This window comes from Balaenoptera borealis (genome assembly GCF_965194805.1).
Source record: "Balaenoptera borealis genome assembly, chromosome: 12".
Taxonomy (NCBI): domain Eukaryota; kingdom Metazoa; phylum Chordata; class Mammalia; order Artiodactyla; family Balaenopteridae; genus Balaenoptera; species Balaenoptera borealis.
In genome coordinates, this window is record NC_138869.1 from 88,151,642 (window position 1) to 88,167,816 (window position 16,175).

General features: G+C 40.2%; 1 pseudogene across 7 annotated transcripts in view; it reads left to right on the forward strand.

The window, feature by feature from the left end:
- LOC309607728 (histone H2B type 1-J pseudogene) overlaps window positions 1-16,175 on the forward strand; it is a 39,207-nt pseudogene that overhangs the window by 9,420 nt on the left and 13,612 nt on the right. For 2 of the 7 annotated variants that reach the window (XR_014249680.1, XR_014249683.1), the window contains 2 exons: window positions 1-44; window positions 179-16,175. The exon at window positions 179-16,175 is cut by the window's right edge and continues 13,612 nt beyond it. The product of XR_014249680.1 is annotated as a histone H2B type 1-J pseudogene (transcript). The other 5 variants (XR_014249684.1, XR_014249686.1, XR_014249681.1 and 2 more) reach the window with 3 other exon arrangements.

The following is a 16,175-nucleotide window of genomic DNA, read 5'->3' on the forward strand; positions in this document are numbered from 1 at the left end:
CAGATGTTGGTAATTGTTGAAGCTTGTCTGATGGACACCCGGAGGTACGTTTTCGTGTACTTTTGGGTATACTTCAAGACGTCCATAATCCTTTTCCCGCCTCCCTCCCCCTTACCCCCCTCCCCAAAAAAAGGTTTCAAGAAAGCTGGCGCAATTAACGAACATAATTCTCTTTCAGTCAACAAGGGGTGACAATGAGAGGAATCAAGTGCTGGCAAAGAGAAATTCTGGCGACTGAACTAAGGAAACAAGAAGGCCATTTGCACAAGGGAGGAGCTCATAGCAGCAGCCGTCCCCTCCTCCCATCTCACAGGCTCGACAATCAAGAAACGCTATCGCCATCTTGTGGCCCTTTAAGAAAATGTAGCTAATATTGTTTTGTGGTTTCTACTAGGCAGTCCATTGCTAGGGTTTAATAATTGCATATATAAATAATACAATAAACAATCCTATTTCAAACACAGCCCTCATCTGCCCAGTTCCCCCATCAATAACAAAGAACCACATTTATTAGTTTCCTGTGTACCCATCTGGAATTTCTTTATACAAACACAAATATGTAAGGGTGAATTCTATTATGTCCCCATTAACATAAATGGCCAATGGCTATATTCCTTTCACGGTTCTGTGCCTTGCTTTTCTCATTATCTAGCTTGGAACTCTTTCCTATTAGTAAGTAGAGTGGCTGAACCTTCTCAGCAGGTGCACCTGAGCCAGTGATCCTAGGAGGGTAACCTGAGGCCAAACCTTTTCCTACACTGGCTGCATCTTCCCTGAAAATAAGCCTGATGCTTATTTGAGAGGAAGCCTGGGACTCTTCGATGAGCTGCCCAGGGGCTGAACCTGGTCCGGAAAGCTCTGGGGTGGCTGAATTCCTGTTCCCTTCCTGAGATGGGACTTCCATGCTTTGTAATAAGGGGCATTGAGGTCCTAATGCAAGTATTCGTCTTGTCAGTGAGGCCGCCTTTGACTGTCATCTTTAATAATTAAGCCGCCCCATGCAAATTTCCTATTTCTATTACTATATTTTTCTTCATAATGCGTATCAAGATCTGGCATGCTATATACTTATTCTTTTGCTTATAATCTTCACCATACTGCCCTCTTCACCAGAATGTAAGTCCCCTGAGAGATGTATTTTTCTGTTTTGGTCTACTTTGATCACTACTGTATCCCCAAGCTTCTAGAACGGTGCTTGGCACAAAGTATATCTGGATAAAGTAATATTCCTTGGCTCCACTGCTGTTATGGGAGACCCTCAAAGAATTTTCTTTACTTCCTTGGGTGTAAAGGAAGTAAAGAAATCCTTCCTTGGGATTCAGCAGATCAAAGACAAATTGTTTTCACTTCCTGCCATTCTCTGAGTGCTCCTTCTGGTCACTCCCAGTTTTCTCTCCCCTGCAAAAACCTTTGGTTTTGTTAAAACTCAGATTGCTTCTTCTTCCTAAATATTTTTCATTAATGGTTATTGGTACATACATTATTTTATTTTTATATGCCAAATAAGGCAAGTGACACATTGTGTCACATCAAGATAGTCTGCCCTCTCAGAATTTCAAACTTAGCGCCATTCTGTCAGGAAAGACATGCAGCCTGGTTGGTTTCAGGGGTTGCGGCTAACAGGAAATGACAAGTCTCCCTCCCCTCAAAGTACTGTTTTCTGAATTAACATTTCTCCCAGTAGAGAAACACTGGTATCTAAGGACTTCTCCACATGGGCCAAGGCTTCCATTTCACCCCTGCAGTTAGAGGGACCCAGCACTAGAGGACAGTGCTGTCGATGCCATTCGCTGCTCATCCAGTGGTAGGACCCTGTGGACATGTGAGTGGAGACAGTTGTGTTCGCATTTGGCTAGTCTTTTTTCTTCACCTGCTCCGATTTTCTCGAACTCCCTTGCCTTCCGAAATTTCAATCACTCTTTCACTGCCCATAGTCTCCTCTCTGGCCATAGTAGATGGAGTATTCTATCTAGTCCAACCAATGAAGGGACGAATTACTGCCAAACTTGTCTCCAGCCTAAACGCCTGTAAATCTGCACTTCCAACCACGTGGCCTGAGATCCTCTTCAAAATACCATCAAAAGGACCTCATAGCAATAATCGCCACTATCTGTCCAGTGCTGTGTACCAGAGAAATATAAAAATCTAATTACATTGCTTTATTTAATCTAATTTTTTCATGAACATATCTCATTATCCCCATTTTAGATGTGAAGCTGAGGCTCAGGGGAAAATAAATTCAAGTCACATGGCTGATAAGTGGCAAAGCCAGTACTGGAAAGCAAATTTTTTTGACTCTAAAATGTGTGTTCTTTCTTCCATCGCAGCCCATGTTCTCTCCATGTACCTTCTCCACGTGTCCTTGCAAGTTCTCTTAACACGTATTTACAGATTTGAGGATTCCTTCACCAGTTAAAGAGATATCCCCACCTCTGAGGGCTTGCCAGATCTTGTAGATTATTCCTGCACATTCTTTTTCTTTTCACTCATTCCTTCAGCCATTCCTGGTACATAGTACTGTAGAGGTAAAGCTGTGTCACATATAGGCCACTTCTTACTTCAGAGGCTGATGGAAAGAACAGGGCCCAGCATCTGGGGCCCTTCCGTGTTTGAATAGCTTCTGGTTTCTTCACCTCTAGTCACACCATCTTGTAATCTTTCTGACACAGCTAAAGAAGTGTACTTCAAAACTCAGTTTGAAATGTAACTCCTCTGCTCAAAGTTCTTCAAAAGATCTTCCATCCCCTTAATCTGAATTTCAAACCATTACTCAACATTATGTGCAACTTTCGAGCTTACTAAAAATTCATTTCTATCCTGAATGAATGTTTTATACCCAATTAAACAAGTTCTTTCCTCAGAGAGAAGTTCCCATTTCCATGCTTGCGGCCTCTACGCTCTTTTCTTGCTTCAGTTTTATTCTTTAATGCCCATTCTTGATTCCTTTGATCTGATACATTGTTTTTCTCTAAACTCCCCACAGCTTTTTATTTATACTTGTTTTGTGTTTTTACTTTCCCACCATATATTTTTTTGGGGGTGTGTGTGGCTTCTTTTCTGAACATCTCCATCTCCCCAAGAGCAGTAACTATCACACTGTAACCTAGCACATTTTCAACACCTAGCTTGTAAACTTCAGTATTTGTTGATTTGTCCTGGAGAGCGGAAAGACCTGTGTTTGTTTTTTTTTTAGAACAACTTTATATAGCTGTCAAGATAGGAAATGAAAAACAGACAATTTGTATCTTTCCTTTTCCACAATTGACAGCTTCCTTTGTTCAGGCCTTGACAGTGTTTTGTACCAAGGAGCTTTGTCTTGGTATGTTTCCTGCTCCAAACAATATGTGACTTAATGACAAATTCTAAAATTCTACTGGCATGCTCTTAAAAGTTGTCCGTATGATGCATATCAAATAAATTAATTTTAATACAATATAGGGATTGTTGTTTGTTGTGCATTCTACTGGTAAGCAAGAGGAGTTGGATTCAGATCTGTACAGGATTTTGTTTTTGCATTGTCTAGTACTGCCTGATACTCATTTCTTTCCACAAAACTGTTGCCCTGGATTGTCTCATTTGTTTTATTTAGGGGAGAGAGACAGAGAGAGAAAGAGAGGGAGAGAAAGGGAGGAGAAGAGAGAGAGAACAGGAAAGAGAAAGAAAGAGTCATCTAAACTGGAAAGGAAGTCCACCCCTGAAACTTTCCAGTTTTTCCCCATAAAACCCTTTTCCCTCTAACTGGCGACTTGGAGATGGTTTTTGGGAGGCAAGTCTGCCATCTCCCCAGGTTGCCTGCTTCCTAAATAAAGCATCTTTGTTTTTCCATCAACGCTTGTCTCTCAAACATTGACTTTTGAGCAATGAGCAGCCAAATATGAGTTCTGTTCGGGCTCCAGCCAGTAACATTCTGGCTGGTCTAAGAATTAAACGGACATGAGACAGCTTAACAAGAGAAAATCTAACAAAACTTTAATAACATGTATATGTGGGAGAGACCCAGGAAAACTGAGTAACTTGACAAAATGGTCAAAATCCTCATCTTAAATACCATTTTCAGCTAAAGACAAAAGAGGATGTTGGGGTAGTGGTTTGGCACGTCAATGGGGAGGGAGACAATTCACATGGAGGTGGGAAAACATATGCTTGGTAAACAAATGTTCGCTGGGCTAGGCAGAGACAATGGGAAATGGAGTGAGGTCTGATCTCTATGCCCTGCCAAGTTTCCCCTGCCACAACTCGCCCAGATTTTTTGTAGATACCTCTGGTGATAGCTCTAGTCTGGAACAGGCCTTTTATCTAAATTCTTTTAGGCAGTTAAGGAGGAGGTAACAAGGAAAACTCCCCAAGTCTTGTTTCTTAAAAATAATCAGCCTAAATGAATCCTCATGCCAAAGGGATGCACTTGGGTTGGCAAATTTGGCTCCCCTACAACATGTTTACCTTGTATATACATGGGATATACCCAGGAAAACTGAGTACAACTCCCTGAAATGCCCCGAGCCACTACATTAAGTGCCATCTTCAGCTAAAGGCAAAAGAAAGATGGTGGTGATTGGGGACGTCAGTTACAGGAGGTTATCAGGAAAAACACAGTGAGCAAGGGTAATGTTCTTATGCACATTTAAGTCGGGTACTTTCTCCATTGATAAGAGTTTCTCTTCCTGGTAGGCATTCACCCTTACAAGTGGAGACTTCCCTTATAAATGTAAAGTTCCCTTATAAAAGGGTAAAGTCTACTGTTTTTAGTGCATCTCCTGTGTCTGTTTTCTTCTCAAAAATTATCAGCTCAAAATAATCCTTATGCCAAAGAGGCGTATTTTGGGGTGGCGTATTCTGCTGCCCTTCAATTGGCTAGGGAAGAATCTGCTTCCAAGCCCCCTCAGGTTGTTGGCAGAATTTATTTCCTTGCAGCTTTAGGACTGAAGGCACAGGCTTCTTGCTGGTTGTTAGCTGGAAGTATCTTTCAGTTCTCAGGGGCTACCTGCACTTCCTAGAGGTGCCTGAAGCTCCTTGCCAAGTGGACTTTCCCTCCTTGACCATTTACATCATGAAGCCAGCAAGGATACTCTCTAGAGTGAATTAGCTAGCAAGAATGAGTCTTATATAGCTCAGTATAATCACAGGAATGATCCAATCATCTTTGCCATATTCTATTAGTTAAAGTAAGTCCCAGGTCCAACTCACACTCAAGGGGAGGACATAGACAAAAGTCCAAACACCTGGATGTGGGGCTCATGGGAGGGGTCTGTCCACCACACACATAAAATGGATAAATCTCAGAATAATTAGGCTGAATGAAAGGAGTCAATCAAAGTAAAGTACATACTGAACTATATTTATACAAAACTTTAGAAAAAGTGAGCTAATCTATAGTGACAAAATGCAGATCAGTTGTCCTGTGGGGATGGGGGACAGAGGGGACAGGAGAAAAGAATTACAAAGGGGGACAATGAGATTTTAGGGCTGATAGATAAGTTCACTATCTTGATTGGGATCATGGTTCCATGTGTATACATATGTCAAAATTCATTAAAATGTACTCTTTAAATATATGCAGTTCATCATATGCCAATTATACTTTAATAAAGCTGTTTTTTTAAAATAAAAACAAAAATTCAATTCTTTGGTCAACTTAAAATATAATAGGAAAATTTGCAATATACTTTCTTAAAATTAGTTATGAAAAGCCTACAAGTAAGGAACAAGAACTCTAGTTCACAAGTGGAAATTCATTAGAGCCTGCGAAGTGCTTCCAGGAAAATTTGTCTGGTGTCCACTTGGTGGCTTATGAGAGTCCCACCCTATGTATAGTCAAGCATGTCACTTCCTAGCAGGCTAAGAACATTAAATATGTGTACCTCAGGGAAAGAGGACACCCTTTCTTTCAGTTTGGGGTACTTTAGTGGCAATGTGGTAGAGTGAAGAACATGTATGTAGCATCTATTACCAAAAAGAACAAATATTAATCTCAGAATGGGGTAAAATATTGCTTTATTGTTTCCTATTGAGTCAACCTTCAATTCATTTAAAGTTGGGCTCAGATAGGTCCTACAAGTCACTCTTCCCAGACTTTCCGACCATCTCCCCTACCAAATCCTGGGACACTGTGTTCCTCTGAATCTCTCTAAACCATGCTTCTCCTTACCATGTGGCCCTTACATGGGGCATCTTCATTTTCAAGTCCTCAGGGGTACGGTCTGGGAATGTCCAACCCAATCAATCTTCAGCAACAGGTTCTTGGTTCCGTCCTTAAGCCGCATCCTGCCTGTGGCCTCTTGGAAAGAGGTTTGTGTGGTTGTCACTTGAAACCAACTTACCGCTGAATTTCTTAATTTTTAAAAAACTCGTGTACTCATCTCTTCAGTGCTATACATTTCTTCGATTTTGGTCAGTAGATTTGTTCTTGAGAATCTAAGTAATTGAAATTCTACCTTGGTGTGTTTGTCCTGTTGAATATCTTTTTGATGAATTTATTTTACTGCTCATTGGAGTAATGACTTCTAAAATGAGGGACTAGAGAGACCAAACTCCAGTTTCTACCAGCTTCATCTGTCTTTCACTTTCTTCTCCTCCTCCACCTACATGAAGGAACTTTATCAAATGACAGTAGCCAATCAGCTATCAATGGGAACCATCATTGGGAAAATCCACACATATAACAGTTGGGAGTAGGGAAGGGAGGGCAGGTTTCTCCTAGGTGGATTCAAAGTTGAGATCTCGGCAGATAGTCTTTCTTTCTCCTTAACAAAAGGCGAAACCGACGAAGGTGGGACTCGAACCCACGCGTGCAGAGCACAATGGATTAGCAGTCCATCGCCTTAACCACTCGGCCACCTCGTCCACACGTACTCTTGTTTTGGCGTGATTTACTTCAGAATTTATACTCGGGAACTCGCTGGCTATCCCGGAGAGAAAGACGCTTAGGAGACGGCTTAGACACGTCTGGGAGACGTGGAGGTGGCCAGCTTCCACACGAATGGACAAAGAACTGGGATGGAAAAGCTGCGACGGGGACAAAAAACGGGCTTAGCTTTCACAGGAGTCATAAAATTGGCGGAGACGTGGTAGAAACACACCTGCCTGGGCTTTCACTCCCCTTTCTCGGGCTGCCTGGTCCCCGGCAGGAGGCGCCTCAGCGTCAAGTCCTGGCAGGCGGTGGGCGTGACGCGGCCAACCTGGGCTGAACCAGTTTGCTGTCTGTCACCGTCCCTCGTCAGGGGAGCCTGGGCCCGCGGGCCGAGAGCGCGGCCGGGTGTCCGCAGGGGCAGAGCTTCCCAGAGCCGGTTCCACTGGAGTCGCTGTCAGGGGAGCTGGCGAATGTGGACTCCTAATTCGTGGTTAACGAGACCGTCTGGAAAATTAGACGACGGATCTGAATAGGGCTCAATTTCTATTCCGTGTTATTGCCGCTTCTACAATACTTTCGGGTGAAATTGCATAGAGAAGAATCTTTAACTTCGTGGGGCTCTCCTCCCGGGTCATCCGCATCTGAGGAACCACGAATTCTGTTTTCCTTCCAAATTCCTGTGTGTTTCTTGAGTGGCTTTCTAGGGGAAATGTTTCCCAACTTTCATTCTATATTCCAAGGGATGCGGTGCTAAAAATGTTGAGACTCACTTCTAGTGAGAAAATGATTCTAGGAAAGGGTGAAAAAAGCTATTTTAGCTGCTTTTTTTTTTTTTTTTTTTTGGTTTTTGATTGGTTTGTTTCATGGAATGAATAAAATGCACATGAATGAACACGAGTAGGGACTAATTCTGACTAATCATAATGAATCATAAATGTCTGACAAAAGAAGGTAATATCGAAGGTGAGTCTTGAAGAGCAAATTTTCTAGAGGTGCAAAAAATGAGGGTGTCCAGACTGAGGAAAGCACGTGATCAAAGGTGAGTAGTATCTAGAAAACTGTTGGAAATCACTGTAGCTGGAGCGTTGAAGCACGTGAGTGGATGATCAGGAAGCATCAATAAATCTGAGAATGGAAGGTCATGAAGATTTTTCTTTTGAAGCCCAAGCAAATCAACCACAACAGGATGAACAACAGGAAACATGGGGGAAATCCTGTAGGAACGGATCCCTGCGGCATTTTCACACTCTAAGTGTGGGGACACTACCTTAGGTTGCTCTAACATCTTCTTGAGTGAAGACCACCCTTTGCTTGTTCCAAAAAATTAATCTCTCTTCTTAACCTGGACAAGTCCTTATATTTTAGTGTTTGTTGCATTGTCCTGCCTGGATCTTCAACCTCAATTTAACCCACTTCCCTCCACCTTGTTTTCTATGCTTAGTCCAATTTATGATTTTGTATCAAGAAGAATCTATTTCCCGTCTCTTCCGACAAGTCATTTTCCCTCACCGGGTGCTCTTGACCTTTTTCATTTTAACCTGGATAAATGTTTTTATCCATACCTGGTTCTCAGTTTAAAGCTTATTTTTTTTAATTAAAAATTTAAAACCAAAGTTAACCACACATGTTTAAAAATATCAAGTAATTCAGAAATATGTGTATGTAAAAATGTGTTCCTCCCCCTCTTTGGTAGAGGCAAAGATTTTCAGCCATTTGGCTTTTTGTTTGTGTTGTTGTTTCTGTTTTTACCAACATGTCTCCAAATATCATGCTATGGCAGAGATGGCTAGTTGCCATCAATATTTGTGCTTTCCTTCCAAGAAATGGAAATTTAGTAGAGTTCATAGCCACCCATGAGAAGATTACAATGCACAACTTTCCTTGATGTATGGTCATGTGGCCAATTTCTAAACTAGGGCATTAGAGAGAAAGTGGATGTAAAACTTCCAGGTTATGTCCAGAAGAGGAAAGAAATACCATTCACTTCTCTCTTCTTACTGTATCTGCTTGCTGGAAAAGGCAACATCATAGGAATGAAGGTGTCATGAAATATAAAGAGATTGGACCCAGCAACCCATAGAAAGGAGGGATCCATGAGATAGAAGACTGGAACCAACACCCTGGAGCCAAAGTATCACCCTGCTCTTGATGATAGCTTCAAACTATTACATGAGAAATCAGTAAACTTCTGCTTCCTTCAAGCTACAGTTCATTGGGGTCTTTGTTACAAAGACAAAACTGTATTCTAATTAATACTGATGCTTTTATTTCTACTTTTTGATTTTTTAAGTTTAGTATTTTCTATTGATTACCCCTTATACAAAAAGAAGATTCACTTCTCTTTCCTCACCTTAAACACCACCATATACAGATACTCTTCCTATCAAATTTTCTTCCAAATATAATTATATCATAATGTGTATTGAATTAGTATCACTGTTCATATATTATGATTGGCAAATATCATTCACTGATCTCTCATGATATTTTGTTTCCTGAACATTAGATTTTTTTCTCAAATTACCACAAATAACCATAAATTTTTGCCAAAAGAAATTGGGTGTTTTCTATACTTGCTATACGGTTTTCATCCTGAGGTCTTCCTTCACCATCATCTGCATACTTTCTTCCCCTGGAGACCCCATTTCCCAAGTAAGTAGCTTCCTGAGAAAGAGTTTATTGGAGATAAGACTTTGGAATATTTGGGTATTGGAGAATATCTTTCAAGTTTCTCTAACACTTGATTGAATACTTGGTTGGGTATGGAATGCTAGGTTGGGGAATATTTTCTTTCAGGATTTTGAAAGAGTTCTCCATTTTCTTCTAGCTTCCAGTATTGCTTTTGAGAATTACAAAGTCATTCTAATTACTATGCTTCATTTGTAATTAGTTTTTCTCTCTTTCAGGATGATTTCTTTGTCCTAAATGCTCTGAAATGTCTGAAAGATATGCCTTTGTATGTTTGTATTTTCATTCACTGTTCTGGGACCTCCATTACATCATTAAATTTGGAAAATCATGTATTTCAGTTTGAGAAATTAGCTTGAATTATTTGTTTCTAATTTTCTCACTTATGTGTTCTCTATATTCTCACTTTAACTTTTTTCTGGAATTTCTTATTCTTGGATTTTAAACCTCCAGGATGTCTCCTCTACTTTAAAAAAAAAAAATTATTATTCTGTCCTAGCTACATTCTGTTTATACTTTTTAAATAGACTCTATTTTTTTAGGTAGTTTTAGGTTTACAGAAAAATTAATTCAAAAGTACAGAGTTCACACATACCTCCTCCCATGCCCCACAGCTTCTCCTATTATTTACATCTTATATTATTTTGGCACATTTGTTACAACTGATGAACCAATATTAATATATTATTATTAACATGATTCATGTTAGGGTTTACTCTTCCCTTTAGACAATCTATGGGTTTTGACAAATGTATAATGACATGTGTCCATCATTACTGCATCATACAGAATAGTTACGCTGCCCTGTGCTCCACGTCTTCATCCCTACAGCCCCCATACCCCTGAGAACTCCTGATATTTTGTCTCTATAGTTTTACTTTTTCCAGAATGTCGTATAGTTGGAATCATACAATATGCAACCTTTTCAAATTGGCTTCTTTCACTTAGTAATATGCTTTTAAGTTTCCTTCATGTCCTTTTGTGGCTTGATAGCTTATTTCTTCTTATTACTGAAAAATAGTCCATTGTACGGATGTACCACAGTTTGTTTATCCATTCATTTATTGAAGGACATTTTGGTTGTTTCCAAGTATTGACAGTTATGAATAAAGCTGCTATAAACATTCATGTGCAGGTTTTTTTGTGGACATAAGTTTTCAACTTATTTGGGTATATAACCAAGGAGCATGACTGCTGGAGTGTGCCTTTATATTTTTACTCCACATTCTGGAGGATGTCTTTTACATTTTATTCCAATTACTCCATTACGTTTTTCGTACCTACTCTCACAATTTCAACTTTAAGAGACATCTGTACTTAAGAGTTACCCAGCATTCTCTTAAAAAAACAAGAATAGATATAATAACTTTCCTGAATGCTTTCTCCTCTCTGCATTATATTTTCCTCTATTTTTTTAGTTTACTTTTATCTCTGTCTTTCATATTAGACATTAACTTTAGATGTCTAGTGATCTTTGGTTGCTGATCTATAGATATAATTAGGCCCTACAAATAACTGAAAATGAGATTATGAGGCCAATTTATTGATTGTGGGCTATATGATAAAGTGATCTGCCTGTGCCATTTACTATCAGACAATATATTTAACTCATCCTGCTTGGGATAGTAAAATCCCTTGAAGAAGGATCATTCATTCAATCTGCTTAGATGGCATAAAACTGACTTCTTGAATTCTGAGAAAATTCTTAAAGGACAGGAGTTGGAGGAAATTCTTTTTGAATCTCAAGCTTAATGAATGACACCATCTACTCCAAATTATAGTTAAATTACAAATAAGTTATAAATTTATATTCGTATATACAAAGAGACAATATATACACACCACTTCTGAATAAGGACCTGTATCTTCATACTTAATGGGTTCCCAAAGCTGATCAAGGAAAGATTAAACAGAACAAGGAAAGGTAAAAGGATCCATACTATTTCAGAACACCAAGATGAGCAGGGCCAGGTCAGCCTCTGTGGTGTCATGAAGCAAGGAAGAAACTGAGGTGGTGTGTGTATATGTGTGTGTCCACTTTCAGTTTTGGCCACATAACCACACGGTTATTCTGAGGAAATAATTTAGCTAGCATGAGTAAAGTAACTGGATTAATACCTTCCTCTCCATCTATTTTTCGTCTTCCAAATTTCCATACTAATCAATTCACCTGAGCGTTTTCAACAATTCCAAAGTGAGAGCTTTTCCTGGGGCCAAGGATAAGGGTACTGGTAAGTTTCCACGTTTGGGGTGGGGAAGACCTTGAACTTCCAGTATTAGCGATTGCTCCTCGTGGTTTTTCTCTCCGGGGGGAAGAACTCTGGCCCGCAATATTCCCCGGAATCTACAGGTAGCCTCTGGTGCTATGTGCTTCTGTGGGAATTCTACACTTCTTCATAGGACGCATGATAATTGTAAACATTTAGTTACTTGTGATATTAAATTCCATTGAAACAAAACCTTCTTTTTTTTTTTTTTTAAATTCCTGGTCCTCCATCGCATTCCTGGCATCCAGTAGAGGCTGACACGTAGTATTCACTGAATATCGATTCGTTGAGTGAATAAGTGAATGAACTTTGACCAGGGAATGCAGGTCCATGGCGCAACGCAGGAAAAGAAAGAGGCAGATTACAGTGGGATTAAATGTAAACGGTTGATTACAGTGGGAGCCGTGGCAGCAGCAGCTGGGGTGACTTTTACTTTAGTCAGTGCGGTAGCAGTAAATGCTGCGAATCCGAAAATGATCACTCAAGTTGGACGTAGCAGTGGAAATGAAAATTCACGTCTCTACGAGAGGAAGGAAGGTACGGGTTGACCATAATTCACGCTTCCCCGCCCTACTCAGTCAAGTACGCACACGCACGTACGTATGCACGTACACACGTACGCGCAGACTAGATGCCCAAGGCCTTCCTTCTTGACTTTTTTGGGAAGGGATCCACAGGAGAACTGGAACTGGGCCGGCGCCAGCAAACTCGCATCAACACTCCTGATACCTCCCAGTCAAGGCGATCTGGAATTAAGCACCCAGCTTCTCCGAAGGCAATCCTGCTGCCAATGTAATGAAAGCCCATCTTCCTGGCAATAATACTAGAGAAAATACTTTTTCTGATTCCTTGTTCCAATTGGTCGAAAAGGAGGCGGGCTCGTCCGGGATTTGAACCCGGGACCTCTCGCACCCGAAGCGAGAATCATACCCCTAGACCAACGAGCCACCTCTGAAAATAAAAAAATAAAGCATCCCCATACTTAATATAAAGAGAATTAGAATCATTTCTTTTTCCACACTTTGAGTCAGAAGGATGAGCCCCAATTTTCCTATTTAATCAATATAACTGTATTTAAATTGCAACTAATATACATTTTGGGGCCTTATGATGACCTCTTAGCTTAGGCTCAAGTTACTAAATTTTTCATCCTTCCTCCGGTCAGTTGTGTAATAACCACTCCTAAGTGAATTCCCTCAGTAGACTAATCTGTGATTTAATTGACATGATTACATGATAAAGGTTACATTAGGGCAGTACTCTATTTTTCATCCTTATTTTTTAAATTGAAATATAGTTGAGTACAATATTATGTTAGTTTCTGGTTTGATCCATATTTTTATCTAAAGAGGTACATATTCCAAATTTCATTATGTATTGATACTTCGTGGTGTGACAAATAATTTGAGTGACATTCATGTTAGTTTTCTATACTTTACTTTCATAGTGGAAATTGTCTGACATTTTCTTTGACAAGTCCCCTAAAAACTTGCTTTTTCATAAGTAAGCATTTTTGTCAAGATATTATTTCAATATGTGGTCCCCTAAAACAGGATTGTACCCCAAGTACAGGTCATTATTATTGCATCTGTTTTATGACTTTGAAATCTCTATATTCTGCTAGGACTAAGAACAGAATCCTTCAAAGATTTAACACTTTAGAAAACAGCTTGCAAAGACCTTCTCTTCAGCGCAAGCAGTTGTCTTCAAATTCTTTATAGATTGGCATCCCTGCTTGCTGAGTTTCCCATAAGACTTCTCTGAAAAATGGCAATGCTGGCAGATGAATGCTTAGTTTGGCTCCCTCTTGTATATCTCTTTAGCTTTAGAAGAAGGTTTTGGCTTTTCAGAAAGGATTGAGAGAGAGGAATCTGAAGTGCCAGCTCCTTTGAAAGATGGTTCTTTTTCCCTGTTTATGTCACATCCTTATGACACCTCATAATCATAGCTAAAACCTCATAGCTAACTCCTGTTCGTTCATCATAAACCAGCCATTATGAATGTTTGTTTCCCCCCAGATTCATATGTTGAAATCCTAACCCCTAATGTGATGGTATTAGGAGGTGGGGCCTTTGGGAGGTAATTAGGTTTAAATGAAGTCATGAAGGTGGAGCTTTCATGGTGGGATTAGTGCCCTTATAAGAAGAGACCGTAGCCCCCTCTCTTTCCCACACCCACAAAGAAGAAATCATGTGAGCAACAGCAAGATGATGCCTACAAGCTAGGAAGTGGACTTCACCAAACACTGAATCAACTGGACCTTGATCTTGGACTTCCCAGCCTCCAGAACTGTGGTAAATAAATTTCTATTGTTTAAACCATCCAGTCTCCAGTATTTTGTTATAGCAGCCTGAGCAGACTAAGACACCAGCTTAGACTTCCCTTGCCTAATAAGCCCTCACTAAATTCATTGAACTGTGATGCTGTTGCTTCTCGCTTTTCTTCCTCCACTTCTAAGCTACACAGGTAACTTACTCTCCACCTAGTATCTAAATTACCAGGCTCTGTATCTGCAAACTAATAATAAATAAACAGTTTAAAAATAAACAATCAAAATGAGGCATGGAGTTATGGTTGTAAAAGTACATGTTAATGACAGAGATGAAGTTAGGGGCCAATTAGGAGAGGGATTTGAGGAGATTCTTTTTCTTTATGACTAAAAAGTCGATGACTTGGAGAACTCAAGTCAATCTATGTTGAGTGGCACATTTATTGGGGACCTCAGTGTCTCCTCAGATAAATAGGTGGGTTTGAACTTCAAGGCTCCCATTAATGTTATTGGCTCCAATAAGACACACGTGCCATCTTTCAAGAGACAGTAAAATCTGACAAATTTACACTTAGCCTTTCACTGCTTCTGATTAAATAGTTGTTACTTGACAGACACACCACTCTAAGACACCCAGAGTAGTTTTTGGATTGAGAATTTTTTTCTTTGCTATTCACAAGAGGATGAAAAATGGACTGGGCAGGTGTTACTTTTATATCTACTCTGGTTGCTGGGAGGGGTGAGAGGTTACATAAATTTCTAAAAAACCTTTGCAAGGCATTTACAGCCAGCATTTAAGGATCAACTAAAGGCAATCTGCAAACACGCTATACTCCTCCTGGAGTTCTTTGGCAGAGCCTTTCTACATGAGGACCAGCATAACCCAGAAGAGATATCTGGCCATGAGGCCTAGTGATGTTTAAATCTCTGCCGATGTAGCTTCACTAGTGAGATTATTTTTCAAGCCTATGATTAAGGAACATGGGTTCAGTAGCAAGAAGGAGAATTTCCAGAAGTTTTAAACATTTAATCATGGTACATATAAAGCCCAACTTATCTTCTGATTCTGACCTAAAGTCTTCATTTATCATCATCTATATATCTCTATCTATCTATCTCACTAGTAAGCATTTTTCTGATTTGAGACTTTCAAACTGGGTTAGACTCAGATACTATCCCGAAGTACATAATGGATCAGCTCCCTCATGGACTAAAAAAAACCCAGATGTTTCTGGATGGCAGCTGGGAAATATCAGCTGTTTTTGCCCTGGGTCCTGGCAGCTTCCTCTTCCATAAGTGACAAAAGAGCTCAGAGTCTTCTCTCTTACAGCCTGCCCCTCACCAGCCCTGCCTCCAATGGCCTCTCTTCCAAAGCCAAAGGCTGTCCCAATCCACGGTTGTCAGGTATACTCACCTTGGTGCAGCACTGGGCGGTGTTCTGGCAGAGCAGCACCAGCCAGGCCCTGTTTATAGTTCCCAAAGTCCCAGTACTCATGCCTAACTCTCACTGTTGTCAAGATGTCAACATCATCAGTTTTGCCTTCACAAGGGGTAAAGAGCTTCTTCTGCACAATGTTGATCCCTGGGGCACATCTCTCTCCTCTCCCTAATGCTCCATAATTTGCTGAGCCCAGAAACATTCCAAAGCCAGTTACAGTCAGTGGACAGTAATGAGTAGGAGGCACTGTGAGTGTGAGTAGTTACCACTGCACAGCTCCCTGAGAGATTCAGGTTTCCTAGACTTTATTACAGCCTCTTGCCATGCCCTCCACTCACCACCAAAGCTCAGGAACAATTTGGAAGAAACATCTGAGAATCAGAAGTGGCCATTTAAAAAAAAATGTATAACTATCCTCTTCATTGATAATGAAAAGTCATTCAGTGTTAGAAGAAGGATACTGGATACCCATGATAGGTAGTAACTAGAAGACAGCAAAAGAGGAAACTTCTGGAGTGCTGGTTTCTTGATCTGGGTGCTGGATATATGCATATGAATCAGTTCATACAACCAATTGAGATGTTCACTTATGATTTATGTACTTCCTTGTATGTTTATTTCTATTAAAAATTTACTGCCATTATATAGAAACCCTCTCTGGTCACA